Consider the following 10,243-nt stretch of genomic DNA (forward strand, 5'->3'; position numbering starts at 1 on the left):
GGATCCACAGAAGCGTTGAAAAGCCGCGTTTTAGGTGGAATTAGCATTTCAGGGAAATAACAAGCAAACAAACAACAAGCATACAAATAAAGCTAGATTCAGCAGGCCTGGATCTAGTCTATGCTACAGCAAACAAGGTGTACCAATTTCAGTAAGAAACAGTTCAAATATGCAGGCACTATAAGCCTGTAACCAGAAATTCCCAGCTCAGAAGATATACACAACAATTCTTAGATTTTATAAATAAGAACTCCCTCTACCAGATTGTTATATACTTAGCATCTGTATGTACCATCCCCAAGGTATCCTTCTCATTGATCAAGTTAGACAACAAACCAATAACCTTCTCTAGCAAAACATTCAAACTGACTGAAAAAATATCATAGAATTCAAGAATTTTAACATTGCAGATATCCTACAGTTGTATGAGAAAGGCTCTAAATTTGACTGTAACAGTATTACTCATAATGTTGTTATGTAAAAGATTGTACTCACCCCTGAACAAATGTATTAAATTGTCAGTCTCAACTAAATCCAAACAAATGATGAGGTTTAAAAGCAAACCAGCATGGTGATCCTCAAGCATTAAACATTATGTAATAAAAGGAAGACTCTCCTGAAACTATATATCACAACAAATGACTCCTAATTAAGGAGAACATCAAAATGCTAGATAAGAAAATAAAAACAGGACATAAGAAAAATGAAAATCTCCTGCAAACTCAGACTAGTCCTATTAGCCACAGACAACCACAAGTCTTGAAGTTATTTACAATAGTGCTAACTATTAAGATCCAGTAGATATTGCTAAACATATTGGCAAATACATTTAATGGCAACTTTACCCCTAAGACATTCTGTTCCAAACCCACTTATTCCTGATGGAATCATGCAAGCTATTTTCATGAAAGAGCACATGCTAAAGATACTTTCCAAAAAGAAGAATATCTCATCCGTGGGGGCCTAACAACATACCCATTTGCTTAATTAATAGCATTAAGCAAGTATTGGTGGACCCACTCATCAAACACTAGACTGAACCTATCAACTAGTGTTCTCTCACAGGAGTGGTGCACAGCCAGTGTGACTCCATCTCAGAACCCAGAAATTATAGACTCATCAGGCTAAGGCATCATATATGCAAAGCCAGCAGTTTGTCTTTGTCAAGAGTAAATCCTGTCTAATGCCTCGACCCAAATAATATCCACAGAGCCGGAAGCTTCCAGCCTAAAGGATTTTTCCCATCCCGCCTTGGCAGTAAAAAAAAAAAAAAAAACAGTACTAGGAGACTTGACTGTGGCTTGGGTACCCGCCCTAATACTATTGGTCAGTGCCATCATCTCACGTGACACTTGCGGTACATACCGGAGGCTAAGATGGTAGCTTAGCTAATAGAGAATAAGTGACATCCTGTTGAACAAAATTTTCTGTGACAATTCCTGATTGGAGGATCTTTGTCTATGTGAAGTGCGTATAGTCTTTTGCTGGCTGCAACTATGTTGGTCTTCAGGCAGGAGAATGTGGAAGAACTGTATGTAATGGGAGAAGAACTTGGGAGTGGGCAGTTTGCCATTGTGAAAAGATGCAGAGAGAAGAGCACAGGAGTTGATTATGCTGCAAAGTTTATTAAAAAATGGCATCTCTCCTCCAGTTGTCGTGGTGTGAGCATAGAGGAGATTGAGCGGGAGGTTAGCATCCTGCAGGCGATCAAACACCCAAATATCGTTACTTTGTATGACATCTATGAGAATAAGACCAATGTGATTCTTATCCTGGAGCTTGTGTCTGGGGGTGAACTTTTTGACTTCCTGGCAGAAAAAGAGTCACTTACTGAAGAAGAGACAACACAGTTCTTGAAGCAGATTCTGGATGGAGTTCATTATTTACATTCCAAAAAGATAGCACACTTTGACCTCAAACCCGTAAACATCATGCTTTTAGACAAAAATGTCCCTAATCCATGCATTAAGCTGATTGACTTTGAAAATGCACACAAAATAGATGAAGGGACAGAGTTCAAAAATATTTTTGGCACACCAGAGTTTGTGGCTCCAGAAATTGTCAATTATGAGCCATTGGGTCTGGAGGCAGACATGTGGAGCATTGGTGTTATCCCATACATTCTCTTGAGTGGAGCTTCACCTTTCCTGGGTGAAACAAAACAGGAGACCAACATCTCAGCAGTTAACTACGATTTTGATGATGAATATTTCAGCAATACCAGTGAACTTGCTAAGGACTTCATTTGAAGATTGTTGGTTAAGGATCCCAAAAAAGGAATGACTATTGAGGACAGTCTGCAACATCCATGGATTAAGGTGATCAAGAGGAGAAACGTTTGACAAGAGGACAATGACAAGAGATCTGATAGACGGCTGAAAACAACACGACTGAAGGAGTACACCATTAAATCTTACTCCAGAATGCCGCCTAATAACACTTATGTCAACTTTGAGAGATACACCAAAGTCATGGAGGAGATCAACTGTGCTGAGGAAAGCTTGAAGGAGCTGGAAAAGAGTAAAAAGTCTTTCCAGGATGATATTGAAGTGTTGGTATCTATCTATGAAGAAAAGGAATCCTGGTACAATGAAGAGTTTCCTTCCTGGAAACTGTAAATAAAGCCAGAGATTCAGGCTGTATTGTATCTACCCTCTTTCTTGACCTCTCTAAAGCCTTTGATACTATCTCTCACAAACTTCTCCTAACTAAACTATCTAACCTTAACCTATCCACCCCTTCTCTCAACTGGTTCACCAGCTATCTCTCCAACAGGCAACAAGCTGTCAAGTGGAAAAAATCCATTTCCACTTTCCTTAACACACCCACTGGTGTCCCCCAAGGTTCCATTTTGGGTCCTCTCCTTTTCAACATATTCATAAATGACTTCTTCCACTCAATTCCTTATGCTAAACTTATTCAATATGCAGATGATTCTACAATTATCTGTGCAGCCACTTCCATCCCCACTCTCTTAAAACTAACTCAAGATGCCTTCACTACCACAGAACAGTGGATGAAGGACAATCATCTTGCACTCAATGCATCAAAAACCAAACTCATGGTATTTACCCCCTCAAAAAACAGAACCATTGATAAAAAGCTATTCTCCATAAATAGTCAAAATAACACACCCCTTGAATTGGTATCTGAAACCAAACTACTTGGAGTCCAGATTGATGAGCAACTGAAATTCAACAGCCACCTACAACTAAACATAAATAAAACCCACCAAAAACTAGGTATGCCCTACCGACACAATCGATTCCTCACCCCATCTACTAAACTCACTCTCGCTACTACATTTCTCATCCCTTCCCTTCTTTATGAAGCCCCTCTCCTTACAAACCTGCAATCATCTCTCAAAACAAAACTGTCCTCCTGTTATAATAAAATTGCAAAATTTGCCACAAGCCACAAATCATCTACCCACCACTGCACATCTCTTCACAAACTTAACTGGCTAGAACTCCCCAACTATCTCACCTATACTCAGCTAACTTTCGCTCACAAACTAATTTTTCATCCCTCCCTCTGTCCTTCTCTCAGCTCTACCTTTAAAATGCACCTACCTCAAAGACTCCTACGCTCTAGCAACCAAAACCTAATTGAGCTATACAAACCCCTTCATACTCCAGGACAAAACCTCCTATCCTTCAGTTTAGCACACCTATGGAACTCCCTCCCTCCATCCGTACCACCACCAACCTCCCTGGCTTTAAAAGTCACTGCTCTCACACCTAACATCCTCATGGGAATGCTCCTGCTCCCATCCCTCATAGTCTGTTCTCCACTTCTTATAGGCTTCTATATCATACATCAACAGTTACCAAATAATAAGCCAACTGCAACAACATCTTATAATTCTCTAATCCTAAGATTCCTCTCTAGAAACTGTATATTTACCATAGCTATGCTCTGATATTTCTACAAAATTTAACCTAAAGAATGTTTTACTGCACCTGCTTAAATCTTTGTTTTCAACAAAATGAAATATAAACACTACATTATAAATGCTTAATCTCTGCCTTGTCTTGAGTCCACAACTGTTTGAATTTTAACTTCTGAAATCTTTTGTTACCACCATTTTAAAGCATTGTCTTTAACCTCCTAATGTTTGTAATTGTAAACTACTATAACATTGTTTTTGTAATCAAAAAATGCTATAATATTCGTTGTAACCTTTGTTTTGGAGCTTTTCTCCCCAGGACTCCATTGAAAACGGGTTCTCTTGGCCCAATGGACTATCCTGGTAAACCAACTCCAAATAAATAAATAATAAGAGAATGAGAGTAATTGCCAGGACCTGCAACAACTCCATGATGACTTAATGAAGACTCAGTTTATGAAGAAGCAGACACAGGATGACATCAAGGCTGCTCAGCTGTCTGCCAATTCATTGAAGCGTCATTTTGGGAAAATGGAGAACCGCTACAAAGCCCTGGCAAAGCAGGTTGCATCTGAGCTTAAATGGGTGGAAGAACTAGTGAAATCATTTGAGCAGGAGAGGATAGAGAGTGAAAGTGAAAATTTTGGGCTGTGTTAGCTCCAGTTATTCTGAAATTGAAACAGAACCGAATACTTTTAAATGCCACTTATTACTGAGATGCGCTCAGGTGTAGTCTAGAAGTCAAAATGGACTTATTTTAATTTACTGTGGCTTTGGGATGTCATGAGAGGATGCTGTCTCATTTTTTTTTTACACAGAATCCATTTAGTTAGAATGTATACATGATTTCAAACTAAGCAGCTCCTGATTTTTGGGGTACTGTTTTTGCTGCTGTTCTTCATTTTTCTGTCATAAAATATGACAGGGATTTCATTTATCATATGTAATGTAGCAAAGGCCCTTGCTAATCAGGTTGCCCAGACTGATGAGCTTCATGCTGCTGTTGAATAACTGGGAACTAACATCAAGCAGCACGATGCCAGGGCACTTCTATGGGCTAGGCTTGTAAAGGCTCCAGGGCCATTAGCCTAGTACAGATCTATGAACCTAATCTATGAACATATGTATCTTATGAACTTCTTTGAGAGAGTTGCTCATGCCATAGACTATGGACAAGCTGATAACACAGCATACTGTGATCTCACTAAGGCAGTCAATATCATACCACATGCAAAATATAATAAACAAATTGGAGCAACTCAAAAATTACCTGTATGTGGTTAGGAGACATCTGGCCTAGAGACAGAGGACACATAGTGAGAGTGTGGGGTAGGGACATTCCCTGAGAGCATGAAGGTGACTAGTGGACCTCTGCAGGACTGTGTCTTGAGGCCTCTGTTTGGTTCTACTTCTCTAATCTCCAGTTATCAAATGAGGATATCTGGATAATGAAGTTTGTGGATAATTGTTAGTTAAGAGACTTTATGTCCCTCTCTACAAAGGTTTACACATGCTAATTGCCAATGGACTGGAAATGGGCTCAAGCCTATTGCCAAAAAGTACAACACTGTAGCATTTGGTAAGCACCCTCATAGTTCTTGCTAATGTCATCAGAGATCTGGGTACTTGGTGAATCTGTGTTACATTTGACCATCACATTATAACAGTGGTTAGGAAATCCTTTTGCTTTGCACAGCTGATACCTAAATGCATTTCTTCATGATCAAAAGAAGTCCTCACCTCCTTTTACTCCACACTGATTAGGCCCATCATTGAGGACAATATCCCCTTTAGGATATACCTTACTAAGCATATCAAGCAATTAGAAAGACTACTGTTGCTTATAACTAAAATGACCAAGGACCTACAGACTTTGACTACTAAGAAAAACTGGAAGCTTTGTCCCAATACTCAATTTCATATAGACTCCTTAGGAGGGATTTGGGCTTTGCTTATAGGTTTATAAGGGATCTCATATAGGAACTCTTATACATTAATAAATCAAGCAGTCTAGCTATCACTACAGCCATAGCTGTAACTCTACTCCAATAAATAAGACAAGGAATAGGGATAGATTTGTCTTGCAGGACCTATCCTTTCTCAGAAACAAACTTCCTCACAAGTTAAGCAGTTTGCCACATTGTCTGCCTTTAAAACAAGCTGGATAACTGGACATGCATTCATAAATTCACTTCTGGTATGGCTGGCTTGGCTGTCCTTGAGAAGAGAGGCACAGTCCAAGGGTGAGTACTGACAAGGCAGAAATGGCCTAGTGGCTTATTTACATTCTAACTCCTATGATTCTATGAGCCTGTATACCAAGTTTAATTCAGTTGCAATATCTAAATCATTAAGATGAAGAGGTTCAGTAAAAGGAGTAGGAGACAGTATTACAGAAGCATATGCAGTTGGCATCCTTAGGAGGGAATTCTTTCAAAGATTTTTTTAAAACGTCTAAGGTGTGATTCTTTTTTACCTTGTTTGGAAGGCAGCTTCACAGAGCTGGATTAGTTTTAGAAAATGCTTTTTCTCCTATTGTTTGCTTGAATAATGGCCTAGAAAGTGGGATAATGTTGTCTTGACTACTCAGTGGGTAATATTATTCTCTTAAAGGGAGTTTTCTTTTGAGTTGAGGACAGATCCCATGTATAACATTTTGAATGCAAGGATATCAAGTAAGAAAGTAGCCATGTCAGTTTTTGAGAGCCAGTACATCACAGTGATTGGAATTTTGGGTTGTCAAGATGGCAAAGCTGCTTGTTTTTAATTTTCTGGTTTGAAGTTTCTGAGAGTGGTATGCTGAATGCATGCTCATTAGTGGAAAATTATGTTAAGTTTGGGTATTAGAACATTTCAGGCTGCTGTATTATGTGAGGCTGGGATACAAAGGTGGGAGATGGAATAACACAATTTTAACTAAGCAATAACTTTTGAGGTGATGGATGTCTGTGTGATTAGCAAAGATCAAAGGTGGGTTAAGCATTAGGCCAGTGTGTTGCTGCCTCACAACAAGAGGCTCTCCGGTTCGATTCTCGGCTGGAACACCTTCTGTGCGGACTCTGCATGTCCTCCCCACGGTCAAGTAATTTAAGACATGCAGGCAGGTGTATGCATGGGTGTGCCTTCTTTGAAGGTTGGGTGCCAGGCTGGCAACTCGACATTGTAAAAATTCACTGCCAATCATTAGTGGACCGGAGTTCCACTGTGGCGACCCCTAACTGGGAAAAGCCGAAATACAGTTTTATTTCTGTTCCATCTCATTAGGAATGGTAAACGTCAAATATTGCCCAAACAAACTCAAAAGGAAGCCCGCAACACAACTGGATACTAAGATGGATTTACTGGATCAGTTCGAAGTAACACACCAACAGGAAATAACGCAAATATCCTAGTACGTTTTCGACAAAAGTCTTCATCAGAATCATAACAACAAATTAAAGTTAATTACAAACATATATACCCTGTCCAATTCATACTTTAATTAACAGTCCAATTAAAAACAGCAAACAATTAGTGCAATAAACCCATAAAGGAAACAGACTCATTTCTTAACCTAGTACTTAAAAGCACATATTTAAGATTAAAGTTAAAAATGTGTATATAACCATGACAGGTACATGATTATTACCATTAAAATTAAAAAGCATATAATTCATCACAACAATAAATAAAACATTTAAAACAACCGATTAATCCAACACAGGTTCCAAAAATATATATATATATATATATATATATATATATATATATATATATATATATATATATATATATATATATATATATATATATATATATATATATATATATATATATATATATATATATATATATATATATATATATGTGTGTGTGTGGGACAACACTGCCATTTTGTGACTTTAGTGGGAATCACAATTAATTTCTCAAAGTTTAGCTGATCTCAATTTGAGAACTGGCTTTATAGATAAAAAATCATTTAAGCCCGGAGGTTTATTACATTCCAAAACTATCTGCCAGTATAATTCCTTGTATTCCAATTTGTCCTCCCACATGCCTCCCCTTATGTCCTTGGGGACTGAATCCAAAGCAAAAAAGAAAAATACTGCTTTGGAACAAGTTGTTTGGTGTCTGTACAATGCATTTTTGGTATTCTGTTTTTTGATTTCATACAGATGTTCATAAATATGACACTTCAGTTTTCTTTCTGTTTTCCCCACATAAAAGGAGGTACATTGGTCACATATAGCCAAGTATACTATTCCACAGCTATTACAATTAAAGGTTTCCCTGCTGGTAAGTAAGTTATGATTCTGATGAAGACTTTTGTCGAAAACGTACTAGGATATTTGCGTTATTTCCTGTTTGTGTGTTACTTCGAACTGATCCAATAAATCCATCTTGGTATCCAGTTGTGTTGCGGGCTTCCTTTTGAGTTTGTTTGGGCAATATTTGACGTTTACTAGTGACATATTATTGCCTTCATCTCCCTTTTTTTCATTAGGAATGGTGTTACTGTTCAAGTCTTTAAAAAGTTAAATTGGTAAAAATGGGAGTTTCTTTACACTTGTGAATAGTATGAAGTTGATCTTGGTATAATTAAGTAGAAGTCTATTTGAGAAAAGCCAGCTAGAGGCCAGTGAATTGTGTTATCAGATTAGCTTGCAGAGACTGATGTATTTTGCCATCTTCCAGTACAAGCATATCACAGGCATACATTATAACATTTGGCTTAAGTAGGTTGAGGCAGATGTCACTGATAAACAGAAACAATAATAAAGGCATAAAACAGAGCTTTAAAAGTAGCTTCACTAAAAAAGATATTGTTAATTTTTTAAATATTTTTATTTGGTTTTAAAACAATAGATAAACACATCAATTATAAAACAAATAGCTATTCACATAGGTCCACAGCTGATCAATATGTCAAAGTTATACATATCAACAATTAATACTTTTCAAGCAAGTCTTTAAGTTTAAGCCAAAATTTATATGAATGTGTAATATTAGAATTTCTCATCTTTATAGTACGCAGTTCACTTCTGCAAACAAGTTTTGCCATACTAATAAATTCAACACAAGGGTGGTGACTTTACTTTTCCAATTTTAAGTAATTACTTTTCTGGCTATAGCAAGAATAGACCAAAGAAGAGGCACTCAGGATTTTGGAATTATCTCAGGAAATGGAGCATTAAATAAAACTAATAAAACTATAGATTTAAAAATATTACATCTATCTGAGCATGCAGCTTGAATGATGTTATTAATTTCTTTTCAAAATGTGGTGATGACTTCATATTCATATACCATATGCATCTAATCAGCTATTATTTCAGAATCACATCTCCAGCATTTAATTCTATTTGATTTATACATAATTGCAATTTTGTTAGGAGTGACAAAAGTTCAGTGTAAGGATTTTCCAAGTGAAAATGTTTATTTATTTTATTTTCAGTTTGATTACCAGGGAAGTCCACTGGGCCAGAACGTGCCCATTTTCAGTGGAGGCCTGGGGAGAAAAGCTCCATAAGCAATACAATGCAATAATGGTTACATAATGTTAAAAGTAAAATACATGTATAAAATTCATACAGTCAGGAAATGCAAAATGCATAAAATGTACATCATAAAACACAGTTAACAGATAATAGAGAACACAGTTTACAGGTATTTCCATTCAGCGCAGCATGATCAACTGTCTGTAATATAAAGATCTGAGGTTTCTTGTGTTTTTACATTAGAAGGGGGGGCAGTTAGCATGCAGATGTTTTAGTTTAAGGTAAAAAACTTGCTGTGCAGACAATAGAAATACTGTGATATTTACAATATTTACATACTTGGAGTCAAGTGAGAGAAATTGCTTAATCAGTGACTGTTAGCTGAAGTCTATTTTAGGAGAATAGAAATAATAGTTCGAGGGTAGAGTGGAGCAAGGAGTATGGAGAGCTCATTGGGGAAATTTGCTTGAATTTAGGTAGGGTGTAAGCAGGAACATTTCCGTTTGGATGACAGGTATGAGAAAAGGTGGGTCTTGAAGGTTTCTGAGTTTGGTATAGTCCTAAGTGAAGGAGGGAGAGAGTTCCATTTCTTACCTAGAGAGAAAGAGAGTAGAAGCTGGCCAGCAGGACATTTGGGTTTGTGGATAGAGATTACATTTTGGTGTTCAGATCTCAGAGATCTGTTTGGGATGTATGGGGGAAGGATGTTTGTTAAGGCTGGGCATTTATCTGGGTAAAATATTAATTTGTGAGCGGTGGTTAGTTGAAGATAGTCTAGGTGGTTAGAGAGTTCTAGCCAGTTGAGTGATTGTAGGGTAAGGCAGTGATGAATAGAGGTTTTGGATTTAGTTGCAAATTTAGAGATCTTATTATAGCA

General features: G+C 37.4%; 1 pseudogene; it reads left to right on the top strand.

Moving 5' to 3' along the window:
• Positions 1–1,383: 1,383 nt before the first annotated feature.
• On the top strand, positions 1,384–4,546 carry LOC122804032 (annotated as a pseudogene).
• The last annotated feature ends 5,697 nt before the right edge of the window (positions 4,547–10,243 follow it).

The sequence above is a fragment of the Protopterus annectens genome, chromosome 6.part0 (genome assembly GCF_019279795.1).
Source record: "Protopterus annectens isolate FY-2018-M chromosome 6.part0, PAN1.0, whole genome shotgun sequence".
NCBI lineage: Eukaryota > Metazoa > Chordata > Ceratodontiformes > Protopteridae > Protopterus > Protopterus annectens.